This window comes from Palaemon carinicauda, chromosome 6, assembly GCF_036898095.1.
Source record: "Palaemon carinicauda isolate YSFRI2023 chromosome 6, ASM3689809v2, whole genome shotgun sequence".
Classification (NCBI taxonomy): Eukaryota; Metazoa; Arthropoda; class Malacostraca; order Decapoda; family Palaemonidae; genus Palaemon; species Palaemon carinicauda.
The window spans coordinates 166,318,195-166,338,108 of NC_090730.1; the positions used below are offsets into that span (position 1 = coordinate 166,318,195).

Genomic DNA, 19,914 nt, shown 5'->3' on the forward strand with positions numbered 1-19,914 from the left:
ACACTTATTTTGAAATAGCGAGGGATTTTGGGGCCTAGAGTTATTTCACACCTGGATGATTGGCTATTTCTAAGAGATTCGTTGGAAAGGATTCAGATTCAGTGACTGTAGTTGCTTTGGTTACTGGATTGGTTGGGAATCCTGGTTAATTTAAAGAATTCTCTCCTAGTTCAGACTCGGAAGATTCTATAGTCTCCTGGTTCAAACTCTCAAGATTCTATAGTCTCTCCTGGTTCAGACTCAGAAGATTCTATATTTGGAAATGATAATAGCAACAGTTCCCCTTAAGTTTTCTACCAGAGCAAACGATACAGTAATTTCTTCTATTGCTGAAAAAGTTCAAAATGTTGAAGGCTTTGTCGGTTTGGATGTGGATGAGGCCAAAAGCTTCCTCAAAGTAGTTCATTCTGCTGGGACACCTAAAATGAGAGTTCTAATTTCATATAGATCTGCATCGAAACAGGATAGTATATCTAGATAATCTCAATTCCTATAGTGAAAAAACTAATTTAACTGCCGAATTGGTGTGATAATCAAAGGCAATTAACTTAAGAGAGTTTCTTAGGAAATGAAATTACTAAACCTTTCTCTGTTGGCTGATGCTTTAAAGGAAGGATGGGGAGTGACCAAGTCATTAACATCCAGAACCTAGAGGGGACAACGTCAAAATCCCTGTACCGGACAGTGGAGGTGCTGTTAACTTTGACAAATTTAAGAGGAGCAAGACTTCTTCCATAGAATATTCTGAAAAATTCTAACATCTTAGCTCATAATTTAAGCAGAAAGAGTAAGTTTCTTCTAAATGAATAGTCTCTACATCAGTCAGTCTGTCTAGAAATTTGGAAATGGGACAGTCAACTGAACATAGCCACGACTGCAATGTTACTGAACGAAAAGATAAGAGGAGTTTAGTTCACCTACTTCATGGAAGTTTGATGTCGTTACAAGACACGTCATATCTGGATTTTTATGTATTTCCACCATCCGCCATGATTCAACAGGTGATAAACAAGTTCAGGATTCCAGCATACAGTAGGAGACTAATAGCCCCATTTTGGCCACAAAGCAAATGCTTCACAGATGTGTCCTCTGTTGTCGAAGTTTTCAAGAACGTTATGAACGGTATGAAGACTATCCACTGTATTCTCAGAAACAAAAGTTTTCATGGCCTTCTAAATATTTTATTGGCTATCATAGGTTCCTAACGACAAGTCATCAAAGATAATGAAATGTTTACTTTGATTGGATCAAATCTAGGAGTATCAGTGACTAGACCTAGCCTGGATAAATGTCAACTTTTTGTACTTTCCTTTTAATGAAAAGCTTTCAATTTCAGTCATTAAGAGAAATAAATGCACATTTCTTTCTGTGCTAAAACACCAAGATGGGATCAATGTTTCATATATTATAGCAGATGTATTTAGTGCTTTCAGCACTGAAAGGCCTACTGTGGTTGGGTCTATTTAGATGTGGTTTTAAAGAATTCAAGGGTAAAACACTTTTCCTATTGGCATTGGCTTTCAATAAATGCATAAGTGAACTACAAGCACTATCTTCTAAAGTAAGCTTTGAGGAACAAGATGATTTTCTCTTTTTTTTTGTTTTCTTTCAGAGAAAAAAATTATTTTAAGACCAAGAGTTTCCCATAATTTTTTAAACATTAACCTCTTTGGATATGTATGAGGTTATTACATCAGAAAATAGAATTCTTTGTCCAGTAAGAGCTGTTCAGTATTGTGTCCCTAATTCGTGGGGTTAAAGTACCTACTCCTCCTCTGTCCAAAAATGGAAAGTCTTTTCTTGTTGCAGGTTGTCAGAATATCTCAAATAATTTAATTGAAATCTAATGTAAGCCTTGAAGGTTGAGATTCGCTATATTTTTTTTTGGCAGAATTCTTTCTTTGAAAACAGATTTTTAACAGCTGGTCAATGGCGTATCAAGTCTGTTTTTACTAAACACTATCTTACAGAATCCTGGTTTGCTTATTAAGATTGTTGGGTTCTAAGTCCTTTAGGGTGTTGGTGGTGTGGCCTAATAAAAATTTTTTTTAGTTCAATTATAATTTATATATTTTATTTTTTAAAAAAATTCAATTTTTAGTTACTTGGTGTTGGGGATTATATTTACATATTCAGATAAAATCTCAAGGCCTGTATTTCAAGAGATCTTTTAGAGAAACAATCGAGAGTGGAGTATTTCAAACTGTACTTTGAGATAGGAAACTAGAGGGGCACTCAAAAGAGCACAGACCTCCGCCGCGGCAGCTTATTTCTTGACCTTGACCTCAACATATTAATTGGCGTTGATTTTCATACACTCAAATATGAACCAGGCTTGAAGTGTCTGTGACAATAATGTCCAAACTTATGGCTGATTACGTAAATTGGACATTTTGCTTGACCGTGATCTTGATCTTCCAAAATCTAATTTTTTCCCAGCTTTTTACATAACAGGTTAATCCCTAAAAGTTTAATCACTCTATGATTAAAATTGTGGCCAGAAAGCTGTTCAAAATCAAACAAACAAAACAGGGGATAAAACAATCTCCTTCCTACTTCACTGGCAGAGGTAATAATTTTGACTGAAGAGACCTAAAGCCTTGCCATTAACCAATAAATTGTCACACGATTTTACTTGAGACATGAGCCTATGATTAAAATTATGGTCAGAAAGCTGTTCAAAAACAAACAAACAAAACAGGGGTAAAATATAATCTCCTTCTTACTTCATTGGCAGAGGTAATAATTTTGACTGAAGAGACTTAAAGCCTTGCCATTAACCAATAAATTGTCACACGATTTTACTCGAGACATGAGCCTATTAGAAGGAAAGAAAATTTAAATTTCAGTATTTTAGGGATAAACTTCTATAAAACCGAGCTTTCAGAGAAACAGCAATATGAATATCAAGAGTTAAATAAACAAAAGACTGAAATTTATCTTACTATTTTTAAGATGTAGCAAACTTTTGTCCAAGACCAAAGGTCACAGGAGTGAATGTTAATGCAAATACAAATGCTGAGTAACAAACACCTTTCCAAGAGACATATTCTACAGTCTTTGACAAATAAATAAATCTACAACTCAACCCCATAAAATATTATGTAAAATCCTGAAACATACTCTAACTATAGAGTCACATTCTTCACACTTATGAAGTACCAAACGGAGGTTTTTAGATGGAAAGGGAGAGTAAAAAAAATGAATGAAAATTAAATCAAAACCTAAACCAAACTGCCAAGCGAAAAAATCTTATTAAACAAATTGAAAATGAAAATAAAAGCAATACAGACGAGGCAAAAGTTGACACTTTAAAGGACCTATTGAACTTGCTGAGTTTGATGCAAACTGTACTAGGGTATGAACATGCCCTTCAGGGAGTGTTAGTCTATTAGGAGATTGACTAGGATTGTTTCTATTATTATTACAAGCTAAGCTATAACCCTAGTTGGAAAAGTCACTGCCCTAAAATAATATAAAATTTCACATTGTCACCAATAGTAATTACTTGAGACTATTTCATATCATTTAAAGGTTACTCATGAAGGCCAGAGACAAGTGACAATGCCCTAGACACTGACAATATATACATATGATCACCACCTAAGCACCCTCTCCCCCCAATCTGGGACCAGGGAGGGCCATGCAATGGCTGCCGTTGACTCAGCAGGTAGACCTATAGGCTCCTCCAACCCCACATCCCTATAGCTCACAAGCACTACAAGAAACTATCGAGTTTCAGCGGGTAATCAAACACCAGTCCGGCGATCGTTAAGCAGGGACGTTTCTAGTAGGCTACCGCAATACTAAAAAGACTCAAGGTTTTCAACAATTTCAAATAGAATAATTTTTGTAAAAGACAGTACACCAAAGTACTGTGTATACAGTACAGTACACTAAATGAGGGAGGACACATAAGCAGAATAATTGCTTCGATGTTAAAACTATTTAATGGAACTATACATCACCGTAACTGAATACAAAGTATTTATCCACTAACAGCATACAAAATAAACTACAGTAACTTGATGCATTGAAAACTAAAAAAAAAAACCTCTTACCATTAAACAGATGTTCAAACCAACTCCATGTTTAAAACACTCACCTGAAAAATAAAAATAAAACTATGAAATCTTGAGAATGGCCAAGATGGTTATTGCAATTCATTTACAAATTATCTCTCTAGTACTGTATTAGATACACATTGATATATGGTAATTCTGACAGAAATCAATTATAAAAGTTGTGTTTCATAGACAGAAGCCAGTACAACAAAAACTGTTTTCAGCTTCTTTTCATAAGAGCAGTATCTTAACCCTTTTACCCCCAGGCTATTTGGAAATTTCCAACCCTTAACCCCCAAGGGGTATTTTTTTCCCAGCACATTTTGCAGTATTTTTTTTTTTTAAATTGCTCTAACAGCCTTAATTTTTGTCCTAGAGAGGTCAGGTTGGTCTCATTCTCTAGGAAAATGCCTGAATTTTCTCAAAAAAATTATCAAAAATATGAAAAAAAAAAATTTATAGCATTTTTTTGCAAGGACGTGCCGGTAAGTCCATGGGGGTAAAGGGATGGCTTTTGTGAAACGTACCAGTACGTCCTTTGGGGGTAAAAGGGTTAAGTTTAAACTGTACTGGTAAGCCAGTACAGCCATCAAACCAGAAACCGTAACAACCTCCTTCCTTACTGGCTATGCTTTGTTTATATTTATTCCATTTATGACGCATAAACATGATAGAAACTAAATGAAGCTTCATATCATCACATCAAATTTACACACTATTGCATTTCATGAGCGAACCAATGTCCTTTTTACCTATACCAGAACTGATACAATCATACAAAAGAGTAGGATTATCCTCAAAGTCAATAGATCTGCCTCCTGAAAATATAAACTCAAATCAGGAAGTACACTACTTATGGTCACTAAACCAAGCAACTTGATGATCGTGGATTACCACATATTAGATGTGGGACTCTATAGTAAAATACTCATGTCAAATCAGACGAGAGAATGAACTATAATGGCCAGCATGGTGGGATTAGATTGGAAGGCAAGTAAAGAGAGAAGTACAGTACAGCACCAATAAGGTGAACAACGAGTGGAATTGACTTTAAACAATTTATTGGTAAACATCGAACAGTTTTCTACAACCGAGATTCAAAGGTCAACAACACATGCATGGAAATTAGCGCATGCGCAAATAACAGGAGTACAAACACCAATTAAAAGCATAGACACAAGAAGAACTGTGGAACGGCTGTGTGGCACAGTAAAATAAACACACAGTATAATATAGTAAAAAAAAAAATGCCGAGAAAGAAATCTTGTATTAGTAATTTCTATTACTTGAAGTAAAAGTAAGCCCACGAATACAGCATCAGAAATAGGATAAAGACCATGTAAGAGTATTCACACAAAGCAATTTTTGGACCAAATAATCAATTTTTCTCAATATCTGAAAGTTTTTCTATCAAGTTTCAAGATCTGCATATAGGAATTGTTTAGCAAAATGCTGTGCATATCTGGAAACAGACAAAAGCTATACTCTGTTACACATTTATTAACTTCATTACTAAAATGTTCTGAAATTGATATGCAAACAAGATGATGATGGTGAAAATGATGAAAGAATACATGGAAGCTCTATTCATCTTTGGAATGTTTGTAAATAAACTGGAAGCTCTATTCATCTTTGGAATGTTTATAAATAAACTAGAAGCTCTATTCATCTTTGGAATGTTTGTAAATAAACTGGAAGCTCTATTCATCTTTGGAATGTTTATAAATAAACTAGAAGCTCTATTCATCTTTGGAATGTTTGTAAATAAACTGGAATCTCTATCTTTGGAATGTTTGTAAATTAACTAGAAGCTCTATTCATCTTTAGAATGTTTGTAAATAAACTGGAATCTCTATCTTTGGAATGTTTGTAAATTAACTAGAAGCTCTATTCATCTTTAGAATGTTTGTAAATAAACTGGAATCTCTATCTTTGGAATGTTTGTAAATTAACCAAAAGCTCTATTCATCTTTGGAATGTTTGTAAATAAACTGCTAATTTTTTCCCTTCCTAATATCAAAACATCATAAAGTAAAACCAACCATCACAGGTATCACCTGCTAAGGTAAATCATTTTTCAACCAGTATCTCTATTGCTAATCCATGAAGACAAAGGGTGCGTAAAGCTGCAACCAGCAACGCCATAACAAAAAAACTATCAATGTTTCTGACAAAGGATTTCCACATACATTAAGAGAGTGGTAAAGACATGTAGAGAAAATAGAAACTTGAGTTTTGCACCAGATTAAACCATGGGAGATGCATTGTCCAACCATACAAAAATCATTTCGCTTACTTCAAAAATTGACACTTTTCACCACCTAAAGTAAATTCCAGGACCAAAAGTAAAAATGAGGAATGGTATTCTTGAGAGCATTTGCATAATTAGGCCTACATAACAATTAAAAATTTTTTTTAATGTGTACAAACCATTGTTTAACAAGAACTGTGATTCTACTCAGTGGAAGAATTCTACATTAAACTCCTTGCCTTTCTAATTTCCACTTCTAGCCTGAAAGTCAAGTTAATTTTGACCACAGGTTCCTGCCCATACAAAAGAAAGCAGGGAGATGGAATACCAGCAACCCAGCATTCAATTTCAAAGTGAAAATGAAACATCCACCTGAAGCACACAAAGCATGCATTAACAGCTAGCGGCCTTTGAGCTAAATTAATTCTGGAATCCCTAACTTGGTCCTCAGTGGTTGGATCACCAAAAATGTTTTTCTCTTATTCATGTACAGCACTGTACCCATGAATAAAAGACCAAATGTTTTGCCGCTACACAAGCCATAAGGAGCCATTAGAAATAATGTACATGGGGACAGACTAATTCCAATCAAAGTTCATAATGAAGACCAGTAATGTAAATGATCAGAACGGTGTCACCAAAGCCCGATGAAGGACTCAAAACAACAATGAAACAATGAAAATCCTTTTACTTTTTTCCACACGCCACCAACAAGATCAATTGAATATTTGTTGACATACCTGAGGTACATTATATCTAAGGTACTGTGTAATGAAAAGGAGGTAGGCCATCTCTGTAAAATTTTGCTATTTACCTTGACAATGATCTCAGTATGAGCATGATACAGCCTCATAATCAGCATACAGACTACCTTCATCCAAGAGTTGATCTTTTAAGAGATGGGCTAAGATAGTGGTCATGTGATGCTGAACAACTTTATCAGTTCTCAAGTATAAAATTAGCAGGGATTAAAATGCACTTGCATGTTTTCCTCTATAAAGTATTTGAGAGCAAGGACGGCAAATGAAGCTGCAGGGCATCATAGTCTTTATAATGATGAACCCTCTGAACTCCTAACTAGTGTTAGTAATCACAAAACCCACATACTCTTTGCTATAAAGCAAAGTTCATATCATAGAAAATGAAGCCAGTTTCTTGTGCAAGATTTTTACCCAATAAGAGGAGTATTTAAGAGTTATTCATTTTTAAAATTTTGGAATACAGTATAACCAAGAGATTGAGTAACGATAATGTAAGCCCAGAACGTAAGGTTACAGACAGTAACCCATTTTTTCAGGACAAAATTTAATTCAATGTAAAGAGAAATAATTTGCCCATATGACTCCAATCATACCACAAGAATCAGTTTGCTTAATAGGGCTCCATGATCACCTTCTTCCTTGACCAAGTAACTTGAACTACTAATCACTCACGAGAACGTCTACATACCAAGTAAAATGATTTGGTATCTAGAAATTTATAAGTTCCTTGGCAGAGTGAAGTTCTCAGGGGAGGTTAGCAAGATAAAAATTTAAAAAAAGAAACAGGAAGAACCAAGTGCAAATCAGACTCCTGAGAGATTGGGACAATAAATAAGGAACGAACAAAAAATCCTTGAGAACGCACAAATCTGGAAGAAGCCTTCCTTAGAAGGTGATGAAGAAAGCGTTTCTTCCGGAGATGTGTGTTGATACGACAGGGATTAAGAATCGGGAGCGAAAGAAAAATCTACAGGGTTATGCTACACAGGATTCTTCTAGTAAAAACAGAAAAACTGCTCGAGAGGATTAAATATTTGATAGTCTCCTGCTGAAAGAAAAGAAAATGTAGAAGGGTATTGGTAGGAACTGCTATAAATGCATACAAATTCCAAGTCATCTGGCAGCCACTGGCCAAGACACAGGAGCAAACAAAATGGCTGGAGCAGAAGCATAAGGTAAAGATAGCCGACCTTTTAAGAGTAAGGACATTAAGCATAACCAGAAACTGTTGCTTGGTTTCACACTGTAGCAAGCCAGAAGGCATCAATACCACAGTAAGCTTGTTACAACTTTAACGAATGCCTTATGGGTCTACTGCATTGCAATTTTTCCCAAAACAAATCCTACCAAAGAGATGCTATTATATCAACTCTTAACAAGATGTATTGTAAGGATGTATTGTCATGACAGAGTGACATTAGCAGGAGTAAGAGTAAGCCCTTCTAAAAGTGTCATCGAAGCTGGGAAAGACCACTTCGCTATTCCATCCAGGTACTATTTGTATTGGAGAAGAGCACACTAAGAACTGGGAACTCGATAATATGTGGACCCATAAAACCAAAGTAGGGCTGCTGGAATTTCTCAAGCCGATACCATTGGTTCTTTTCTAAGTTCTGTCTCCTCCTCTTTTGTCCCTATACAGTATTAGAATTTCTGTATCAGAGAAACCCTGACATTCCTTGCATCACAATCTTGGCCTCTACAGGCTGTACACTGAGTGCAGGTCAAAGCAGATTCCATATAGAAGTGTTACACAACTTAGGCAACTTTCACATATTTCAACTTTTTGCCATATGCCGTCAGTGACATTTTCGCGCTTTCAAATAACAACAGGTATCTACGGCCACTTTTAAATGTACCCATCACAGTCCTGAATGGTGTCCATTTAAAAATGGCAAGGTGACGCACCATGGATGGAGCAAAATGTACAAGGGAGACTGAATTTTTCAGACATAACGACCTTTCAGTCTAGAGTAGATGGCAACACTGCTATACCCTGTAAAAATGTAAATTTAGTTTTTCAAAAAGTGATAAATACAAATCAATAAGCAACATAAAATACTAAATGGGCAACTGTGTGTTTTGATAAAATGTATGAGATAATTTGTATTTTTCCTGACTATATAAACTTAAGTTCTTTATATAGGAGAGAAAAGCAAAACTGGAGAACATGGCAGTTAAAAATTTCATAATGAGGTGTAAACAGTTGACTGATAATTACCAGCCACTGAGTAGTCACTTTGATTGTAGCTGGGACTTACTAGGGAGTTGGTGATAGCGAGAAAGTATAAGTAAAGGATAGTCTCCAAATTTGTAATTTTTCCAGTACAAATATAAACCTTCATCCTTAGGTGGGGGAGAAGGCCCCTTCTAACTGGTTGGAAACTTATCCCAAGTTACCCAAGAAATTGCACTTTTTTTCAATGGTGCAAAGCTAAGGTTCTTTTACACATTGTGCACCGCTGGTTTGACAGCACCAAAGGGCCTATGGCTCATACAACACAGGATGTAGAGCAGAAAATCTGTCGTAACAGTAGAGAATATGTATACCAATGAATATGACTGGTTCCACCTGTTTATTATACTTTATGTATTCAAATAGGTTTGCCAGGTTAAAACATACTGTCCCATGTGAGGAATGTGTGTTTAAATGACACTTCTATACCATGAAATATAAAAGCTACCAGTTGCCTAGTTCCACCAGTGTGTTATACTGTATGCATACAAATGGGTTTGCCAGGTTATAACACACTGCCCCTTTTAAGAAATGTTTGAATGACTTTTATACCATATAATAAAAAAAGCTACCTGTAAAGTGTGGCTTACATGCAAGCTAATCAATTCTAGCTGACAGGGTTTCCGATGCTGTGCCCCAATAGTGGGGAAAGTGAAAGAAAAGGGCCAGTCAAATTTCACTTTCGCCTGGCCGACATCTAACCGCCATCTTTGATGTGATGCTAAAAAGTCCTGTGAAATGAGCCGAGGCAGCTATACCACCTGCTGATATCCTAGTGAAAGGGTATCTAGGGACCTGTGGGTCGATTCCCGCAGGTAATGGGCAGCTATCGTCGTCTGATGTTTTCCATGCAGCTGCCTGGAGCACCGACACCATAGAGATTCTTATGGAATGACAGGTCTGTGGCTATTCCAGACATCATGAGTTTTACCCTGAACAGAAAGCGAGGATGACAAGGGTACAGTCAATGGCTTCCCTCAGCCAAGAAAAAATCATATTTAGTCACCTTATTCTTCCATCTCCTTGTGTTGAGGAAGAGGAGCTGCAGGTGAGGTCGAGTTACTAGCATACATTTGGGGTAGCGGTAGAGTGCCCTTAGAGACCCAAAAATAGCCGATCAAGATCGTCGGTTACATCTCAAAGGCTTGTGATCCTAGACAAAGAAATCCTGGAATTGAGAACCGAAGGATTCTGGGTTTTAGCTAGAAGTTCAAGGACAAAGGGGGACAAGATCTGTCCCGTGTTCAGTATGAGGAATACTAAAGGAGAGCTCATGAACCTTGTTAACTCACTCATCGGAGGCTTAGGCAAGCAAGAAATCCGTTTGAGGGAAGCGTTCTGTTAGGTAACCCTGAACAATTCAAAGGTATCCTCTCAATGGACTGCAAGACCTTACCAACATCCAAGGGTGTTGGTCGCACTCTCTTGGAGGAAAGGACTGTTCTAAACTCCATACGAGGAGCTGCCGCAACAGAGGTCTGCGCTCTACTGAGTGCACCTCTAGGTTAGTGAGTAATACCCTATCCTATTTGCCCTTTGGCAATCAACAGGTTAACATTTTCCCTAATGTAAGTGTGGGAAGAGTCAGCTAAAGGTCACAAGTTTCTCAAGAAAATCATTTTATGATCGCATATCATTTTTGCACACGAGACATTCATCAGTTAAAGAGATTGCTACTTAGGAAGATAGCATAGCTTGAGGTCTTTATTTCCTTTATAAAAATATTAATATATATTACTCCTCCATACACTTCTTGCACAAAGGGTAGCCATCATTATACCAAACATCTGCTAGTGAACATTGGGAAGTCATAAAACATCCGGTAGCATAATTATACCCATGCACCATTCAGATACAGTACTAATCTTTTTGCCAAGTAAGAACAAAACTTCCTAAATCAGTTCGAGTACGTAGGGGTGTGGGTGGCCTGATTGGTAACATCTCTGTCTGGTGTGGGCAGACGGGAGTTCCAGTCCTACTCAGACTCGTTAGAGCCATTAGTGTCTGCAACCTTATCATCCTTGTGAGCTAAGGTCGGGGGGTTTGGGGGAGCCTATAGGTCTATCTGCTGAGTCATCAGCAGCCACTGCCTGGCCCTCCCTGGTCCTAGCTTTGGCGGTGATCATATATGGTCAGTCTCTAGGGCATTCACCCGATTGCTAGGGCAATGTCACTGTCCCTTGCCTCTGCTATTCATGAGCGACCTTTAAACAGCATCCTAGATGATTAAAATTCATAGGTCTAGCTTAAGCCTAAAGTTAGCCTACATTTCCTTAGATCTGTGTCCGTTACCACCGGTGCTTATCTCTTCCATTAAACATAAATAATTAGCTCATTTTGGGGAAAAGAAAAATGTTATTTTCATTAGTAAAATAAATTTTTGAATATACTTACCCGATAATCATGTAGCTGTCAACTCTGTTGCCCGACAGAATTCTATGGAGGGATACGCCAGCTATCACAATACTGTGGCCAGGTACTCAAGTACTTCTTGTTGACACCTCCTCAATTATTCCTCGGTCCCACTGGTTCTCTATGGGGAGGAAGGGAGGGTCAATTAAATCATGATTATCGGGTAAGTATATTCAAAAATTTATTTTACTAATGAAAATAACATTTTTCAATATTAAACTTACCCGATAATCATGTAGCTGATTCACACCCAGGGGGGTGGGTGAAAACCAGTGTACAAGATTAAAGGATAGCTAAGTATCCCATATTTCATATAACAGTTATCTCAAATAACAATGAAATAATAAGTACCTGGTAAGGAAGTCGAATTGAACCGTTACTCTGTCTCTTTTTAAGTTCGTCTTCCTTACTGAGCGCAGCGTTCCTCTTGGAGGCTGAATCAACCCAAAGGTGCTAAAGTATACAGGGCTGCAACCCATACTAAAGGACCTCATCACAACCTTTAACCTCGGCGCTTCTCAAGAAAGAATTGACCACCCGCCAAATCAACAAGGATGTGGAAGGCTTCTTAGCCGACCGAACAACCCATAAAAAGTATTCAAGAGAAAGGTTAAAAAGTTATGGGATTATGGGAATGTAGTGGCTGAGCCCTCGCCTACTACTGTATTCGTTGCTACGAATGGACCCAGGGTGTAGCAGTACTCGTAAAGAGACTGGACATCTTTGAGATAGAATGATGCGAACACTGACTTGCTTCTCCAATAGGTTGCATCCATAACACTCTGCAGAGAACGGTTCTGTTTGAAGGCCACTGAAGTAGCCACAGCTCTCACTTCATGTGTCCTTACCTTCAGCAAAGCAAGGTCTTCTTCCTTCAGATGAGAATTTGCTTCTCTAATCAGAAGCCTGATGTAGTAAGAAACTGAGTTCTTAGACATTGGTAGAGAAGGCTTCTTGATAGCACACCATAAGGCTTCTGATTGTCCTCGTAATGGTTTTGACCTTCTTAGATAGTACTTAAGAGCTCTAACTGGGCAAAGTACTCTCTCTAGTTCGTTCCCCACCATGTTGGACAGGCTTGGGATCTCGAACGACTTAGGGCAAGGACGGGAAGGAAGCTCGTTTTAGCCAAAAAACCGAGCTGCAAGGAACATGTAGCCGTTTCAGATGTGAAACCTATGTTCCTGCTGAAGGCGTGGATCTCACTTACTCTTTTACCTGTTGCTAAGCACACGAGGAAAAGAGTTTCTAATGTGAGGTCCTTAAAAGAGGCTGATTGGAACGGTTCAAATCCTGATGACATTAGGAACCTTAGGACCACGTCTAGATTCCAGCCTGGAGTGGACAACCGACGTTCCTTTGAGGTCTCAAAAGACCTAAGGAGGTCCTGTAGATCTTTGTTGGAGGAAAGATCCAAGCCTCTGTGGCGGAAAACCGCTGCCAACATACTTCTGTAACCCTTGATCGTAGGAGCTGATAGGGATTTTACGTTCCTTAGATGTAACAGGAAGTCAGCAATCTGGGTTACAGTGGTACTGGTTGAGGAAAACTGCATTGGCCTTGCACCAGCTTCGGAAGACTTCCCATTAAGACTGATAGACTCTGAGAGTGGATGTCGTCCTTGCTCTGGCAATCGTTCTGGCTGCCTCCTTCGAAAAGCCTCTAGTTCTTGAGAGACTTTCGATAGTCTGAAGGCAGTCAGACGAAGAGCGCGGAGGTTTGGGTGTACCTTCTTTACGTGAGGTTGACGCAGAAGGTCCACTCTAGGAGGAAGAGTCCTGGGAACGTCGACCAGCCATTGCAGTACCTCGGAGAACCCTTCTCTCGCGGGTCAGAGGGGAGCAACCAACGTCAACCGTGTCCCTTTGTGAGAGGCGAACTTCTGAAGTACCCTGTTGACAATCTTGAACGGCGGGAATGCATACAGGTTGAGATGGGACCAATCCAGCAGAAAGGCATCCACGCGAACTGCTGCTGGGTCTGGAATCGGAGAACAAAACAAGAGGAGCTTCTTGGTCATCGAGGTAGCGAATAGAACTATGGTTGGCTGACCCCACAGGGCCCAAAGTCCGCTGCAAACATTCTTGTGAAGGGTCCACTCTGTGGGGAAGACCTGACCCTTACGGCTGAGGCGATCTGCCATGACATTCATATCGCCCTGAATGAGCCTCGTTACCAGCGTGAGCTTTCGATCTTTTGACCAAATGAGGAGGTCCCTTGCGATCTCGAACAACTTCCTCGAATGAGTCCCTCCCTGCTTGGAGATGTAAGCCAAGGCTGTGGTGTAGTCGGAGTTCACCTCCACCACCTTGTTAAGCTGGAGGGACTTGAAGTTTATCAAGGCCAGATGAACTGCCAACAACTCCTTGCAATAGATGTGAAGTGTCCTTTGCTCCTGATTCCATGTTCCCGAGCATTCCTGTCCGTCCAGTGTCGCACCCCAGCCCGTGTCCGATGCGTCCGAGAAGAGACGGTGGTCGGGGGTCTGAACAGCCAAAGGTAGACCTTCCTTGAGAAGAATGCTGTTCTTCCACCACGTTAGAGTAGACCTCATCTCTTCGGAAACAGGAACTGAGCCCGTATCTAGCGTCATGTCCTTTATCCAGTGAGCAGCTAGATGATACTGAAGGGGGCGGAGGTGGAGTCTCCCTAACTCGATGAACAGGGCCAGCGATGAAAGTGTCCCTGTTAGACTCATCCCCTGCCTGACTAAGCATCGGTTCCTTCTCAGCATGCTCTGGATGCATTCTAGGGCTTGGAAGATCCTTGGGGCCGACGGACAAGTCCGAAAAGCTCGACTCTGAAGATCCATACCCAAGGAAACAATGGTCTGGGATGGAACGAGCTGAGACTCCTCAAAATTGACCAGGAGGCCCAGTTCCTTGGTCAGATCCATAGTCCATTTGAAAATCTCCAGACAGCGACGACTTGTGGGAGCTCTTAAAAGCCAGTCGTCTGACGGAGCCGGACACAAGATCATGATACTGCTGCACAGTCTGTAAACTGTCAATCATGGGCAAGCGAGGAAGTACAGTGACAACCCGAATCTGTCTAGACTGTCTGGGTCGTACAGACAACTCCTTAACGGGTTGCTGAGGTTGCCGCACTGCGTCACAACAAGTCCCTTCTGTTGGTTGTTGAACGTCTTCCCCGTGACACATTGACTCCGTAAACAAAAAATCCTCTAACAAGGACTAAGCTTGGACTGCATGTCATGCAACACAGCTCAAGGTCTATGGGAGCAGGTGTGGTAACAGACGGGATTAGCGGCTGAAGTGGAACCATTACCTTCCCTGTAAGCATGTTATGCTTAAATAAAAGTCCATAAGAGGTTATGCAGCTAATAAGGTATGCAGAGCATGATGAATGCAGAGTATGCCGTATGCAGAGCATGTTGTATGCAGAGCATGCTGAAAGCAGAGCATGCTGAATGTTGAGCATGTAGTAAGCAGAGCCTGCTGTAAGCAGAGCCTGCTGTAAGGAAAGCAGAGCGTGTGCATGGCGTTTAACATTTCTCAGAAATTCCATGACCAGTGCTAGAGTGCTTTATGCATGCTTGCATGGGGTTTAAAAATCAACATAATGTTTACCTTACATTCATAACTCATGATTCATATTTTTGCCATGGTTTGAAAATGGAGGTAAGGTATGCTGAACAGCAGAGTCAGAACGAGCTGGAACAACAACAGTGGAAGGAGGAGGTGCAGAAAGTTCCTGTTCCTGTGGTATGAGTGGAGCGTGAAGAGACCGAGGTTGCGCAGAACAAGGTAAAGTTCCCGCAAGCAGAGGTGTCTGAGGCGCAGGATCAGGGTGCACGGGTTGAGCTCGGTGCAGCAGCTGAGGAGACTGACTCACAGGTGGAAGAGGTTGTACCTCCACCGAGAGTTGCACCACCGGTGGAGCAGCCAGGGGAGGAGGAGGAAGAGTGGAGTAATCCTCCTGATCCCAAACCGAAGGTTGCCTTAAAGAAGGCTGAGGCTGAACAACACTGGGAACAGTGAACACAGAAAGTGGTTCAACATCGTACGCCTGGCAGATGGTGCTGCGACTGGGTGCAGCGAGTGCAGGCGGGTGCAGCACAGGCTGAACGGGTGCAGCGAGTGCAGGCGGGTGCAGCACAGGCTGAACGGGTGCAGGCGGTTGGTGCACCACCGGTGCAGGAGGGTGCAGCACAGGCTGAACGGGTGCAGGCGGTTGGTGCACCACCGGTGCAGGCGGGTGCAGCACAGGCTGAACGGGTGCAGGCGGTTGGTGCACCACCGGTGCAGGAGGAGGAGGAGGTGCAACACTCTCAGCACGACACTCACGCATCAGGTCCGAAAGCTGAGCTTGCATGGACTGAAGCATAGACCACTTCTGAGGTAAAGCCATAACAGTGGTTGCACCACCGGTGCAGGCGGGTGCAGCACAGGCTGAACGGGTGCAGGCGGTTGGTGCACCACCGGTGCAGGCGGGTGCAGCACAGGCTGAACGGGTGCAGGCGGTTGGTGCACCACCGGTGCAGGAGGAGGAGGAGGTGCAACACTCTCAGCACGACACTCACGCATCAGGTCCGAAAGCTGTGCTTGCATGGACTGCTGTGCTTGTATGGACTGTAGTAGAGTCCACAACATCGTACGCCTGGCAGGTGGTACTGCGATCAGGCGGAGCGAACATAGGCGGGGGGAGTGTAGGCGCACTCTCAGCCCGACAAACTGATGACTGAGGAGAGTCAGAGCTAACCCAATGACTGCATCCGGGTTGTTGAACTTTACTTCGTACGTCTGGCATAGGTCTTGACTTTACGTTTAAGAGGTCTTGAGACCTGAGACCAGCGTTACTCTGCCTTTATTTTCTCCTCTAAATCTCTTCTGCAGACGAGCAAAATAAGGGCTCAATCGTCTGCGGGTGGGAGTGACGGTCTCGGTAAGACACGCCCACAACCACCGAGGATACTTCTGTGCGCCGATCAAGGCCTGCCGAACCCTTTTGCCCTTCGACATTGCTTCTCCCCTGGGCTTGGGAGCTTGCAAGAGGTCCCGGACTGGGAGGAAGACTGGCGCGCACAAAAGTACCCTCACGCATAACACTGACATACTTTGCGCTAATCACTTATCACTTTGATTTCTGTTTGCACTTATTTCACTGAACTCGAAACTTTAAGTGGTTTGTACCTGAAACACGCAATTCTATCCTTCTCAAAAGTTAGTAATTGCGAAAACAGAATTACAATGTAACAGAAAAATCTAATGAAAGAAAATTCAGTGGCTGGAAAGAGACTAAACACTAGATCACTCTAGAAACGTTTAGTTTCTTCCCCTAAAGAGACTAGGGATAAGAGCAAAACTATAACGACATTACTCGTACGCCTGGCAGGCTTGAGGGAAACGTTTATCCTCTTTCTCCCTCCGTCTCTATCTCTCTCTCTCTCTCTCTCTCTTGACTTAGAACCTGAGAGAAGAGCCCAATCATATATATCGTTAAAACATATTATTGTTAAAGGAAAAAACTGAAATATTTCCTAAAAAGAAAAGTTCCTTATTAGGATCAAAACCATTAAGTTAAGAAAGAATGAACAAAACGCTAGACACGGTTACTCTTACTGCAATGTGAAACCGTGAACATTCTTTCTCTATCGTAACGATAGAGTGCAAGTTGAAACGTTCTGAACGTCAACAACTGCCAAGACAAACAAAACGTTAGTTCAACTTTGAAAAAGTACGAGACTATCAAAGAAATTCTTTCAAAGACCTTAAAATAGCATAATATGTTAACAGGTAAAACCGAAATGACGGGCTCACGTTAATTAACTTCGGTACCAAGAAAAGACCGCCCACTATTAGGAAGGTCGAATATAAACAAATATAAAAATTAATTTTAATAAGTTTATAATAAAAGGAAGTTAATCGAAGAGGCCTATAAGAGGCGGAGAGATATAAAATAAATCTATAACTTTTGTTAAGCAAAATTAAGAAAGAGAGTCTATACTCTCTTAGACACCAACACTTCCATCTAAGGGAAGGGTCGGCCATTGAAAGGTGAACGAGAGTTCATACTCTCTTCGTCACCAAAATTAATCAAATTAATTCCAAAAGCTAACTAAGCTAAAATAGAAGTTTCCAGTAAAGCGACAGCCGAAATCAAAGAGAAATACTTCACCAAAGTCGTGAAAATACTCCAAGAACATAAGCGTATCCCAGAACGTCTTGTCAGAAGCACGACAGAGGAATAATTGAGGAGGTGTCAACAAGAAGTACTTGAGTACCTGGCCACAGGTGGCGCTGGTAAGTACACCCCCTTCTAGTATTGTGATAGCTGGCGTATCCCTCCATAGAATTCTGTCGGGCAACAGAGTTGACAGCTACATGATTATCGGGTAAGTTTAATATTGAAAATTATTATATTTAAAAGGGAATTACTTTATAGCCTGCATGCCTACTTTGGCTTTCTGAATTTCTACAGAATCTCAAATTTCAAGTTGTCGGATGCTTGTAGATCGGCAGACATGCCTCGGCTCAGCATAGAAAAAAGGAAAGTTCAAAAAATTTTTATCAAATGAAAGAATTATGTCCTAATCTAAGATAACCCCACTTGACCTGGTGTCACTATAGAACAGTGTAATATCAATTAGGACATTGGAAATTTGATAATTAAACATCTTTTCAAATATAGTTATGCACTTTTGAATCTCATATACTAAAGGCAAAAACCTCTAAACGAAGTTATAAATTTTAGTCAAACATTCCTGATTTGTTCCTTTTGTGATCTTAGCATAGGCCACAGAAGCCTCCTTCCACCCTGTAGTTCAGAAAAAAATGAGAGGTGGTGCTTCTGTCATAAATTATTTGTTTGAAAAGAATAAAGGGCACAACATTTTATATTCTAAACACCTTTGTTATTTGTGTTTAATATTGGAACGTACACTGTAATTACAGATCTTATTTCAGTCTTCAAATGTCAACAATGAAAGTTTAGGGTAGAAATTTGTTGTTTGATATACTTAGTCTGATAATGGTAATGGAAGACAAGTCCATGTTCGAACAGAGGCTGGAGTGCGAAATTACAACTCTCTTTGGTTAAGTTTGTATTCATGAACTAAGAGATAAACTGAATAAGTAAAGTAATGCTAAAATACTAGCCCTCATGGCTAGAGCATGTGGCGAAACATTTTCCACTTGCCAGAACATAGGAGCAATGAAATAATGTTTAATCGTGAGCAAAGTGTACCGTGAGTGTATCACACACGCTCGTACACCATCAGTTTTAGTTTTCTTTTTTAGTATATTATTGTTATCACTCTCCAACCACACTGATAACCTGTTTATGCCTGAATTTTACTGCCTCATTGTGCCTTTTTTTAACTAGAACAGGTTTTATATATATATATATATATATATATATATATATATATATATATATATATATACATATATATACATTATATATACATATATATATATATACATATATATATATATATATATATATATATATATATATATATATATATATATACTTGCTTCATCCAAATAAAGTTAGTTGCATTCGACTCGTCTCAATCACCACCTAACGGTTCGGTTGCACAGAAGGAGGCTACGGCAGAGCAATGCCCCAATAAGTCATTAGCTCAATTAAGTAAGAAGGTATTTGTAGTATGATGGACACAAAGGAATCCATGGAAAATGAGATTAAAAAATCATATTTTCTATGCATCCATAAGTCCTGGCAAATAAAAACTCTGGTGTTTCATTACTATTACTCAGTTTTTCTTATGAAGACTGGCTTTTTATGATGATGGCTAGTGGAAACAACAAAGCTCAAAAAGCTAATTTAAATATTACAATTACACCGGCACACAGTATATTTTACGGTGTTTCAAAACTAATTGATGACAACTGATGTGGTGGCCGATGTAGAATCGTCCCTGACTGGTGAACGCCAGACTGGAGTTCAAGTCTAGCTAAAACTCGTTAATTTCTTTGGTTGCTGCAACCTCGCTATCCTCGTGAAAAAAGGATGGAGGGTTTGGGGGAGCCTATAGGTCTATCTGCCGACTCATCAGCAGCCATTGTCTGGCCATCCTACGACCTAGCTTGGGTGTTGATCATGTATATATGGTCAGTCTCTAGGGCACTGTCCTGCTTGAAAGGGCAATATCACTGTCCCTTGCCTCTGCCATTCATGAGCGGCCTTTAAACCTTTAAATACCTA

The 19,914-nt window shown here is 40.1% G+C and overlaps 1 protein-coding gene across 1 annotated transcript in view; it reads right to left on the reverse strand.

Annotated features, from left to right (window-relative positions):
* The window catches only part of Pka-R1 (protein kinase, cAMP-dependent, regulatory subunit type 1), a 102,658-nt gene that overhangs the window by 81,665 nt on the left and 1,079 nt on the right, over positions 1-19,914 (reverse strand). The gene's annotated exons all lie outside the window — the stretch shown is intronic.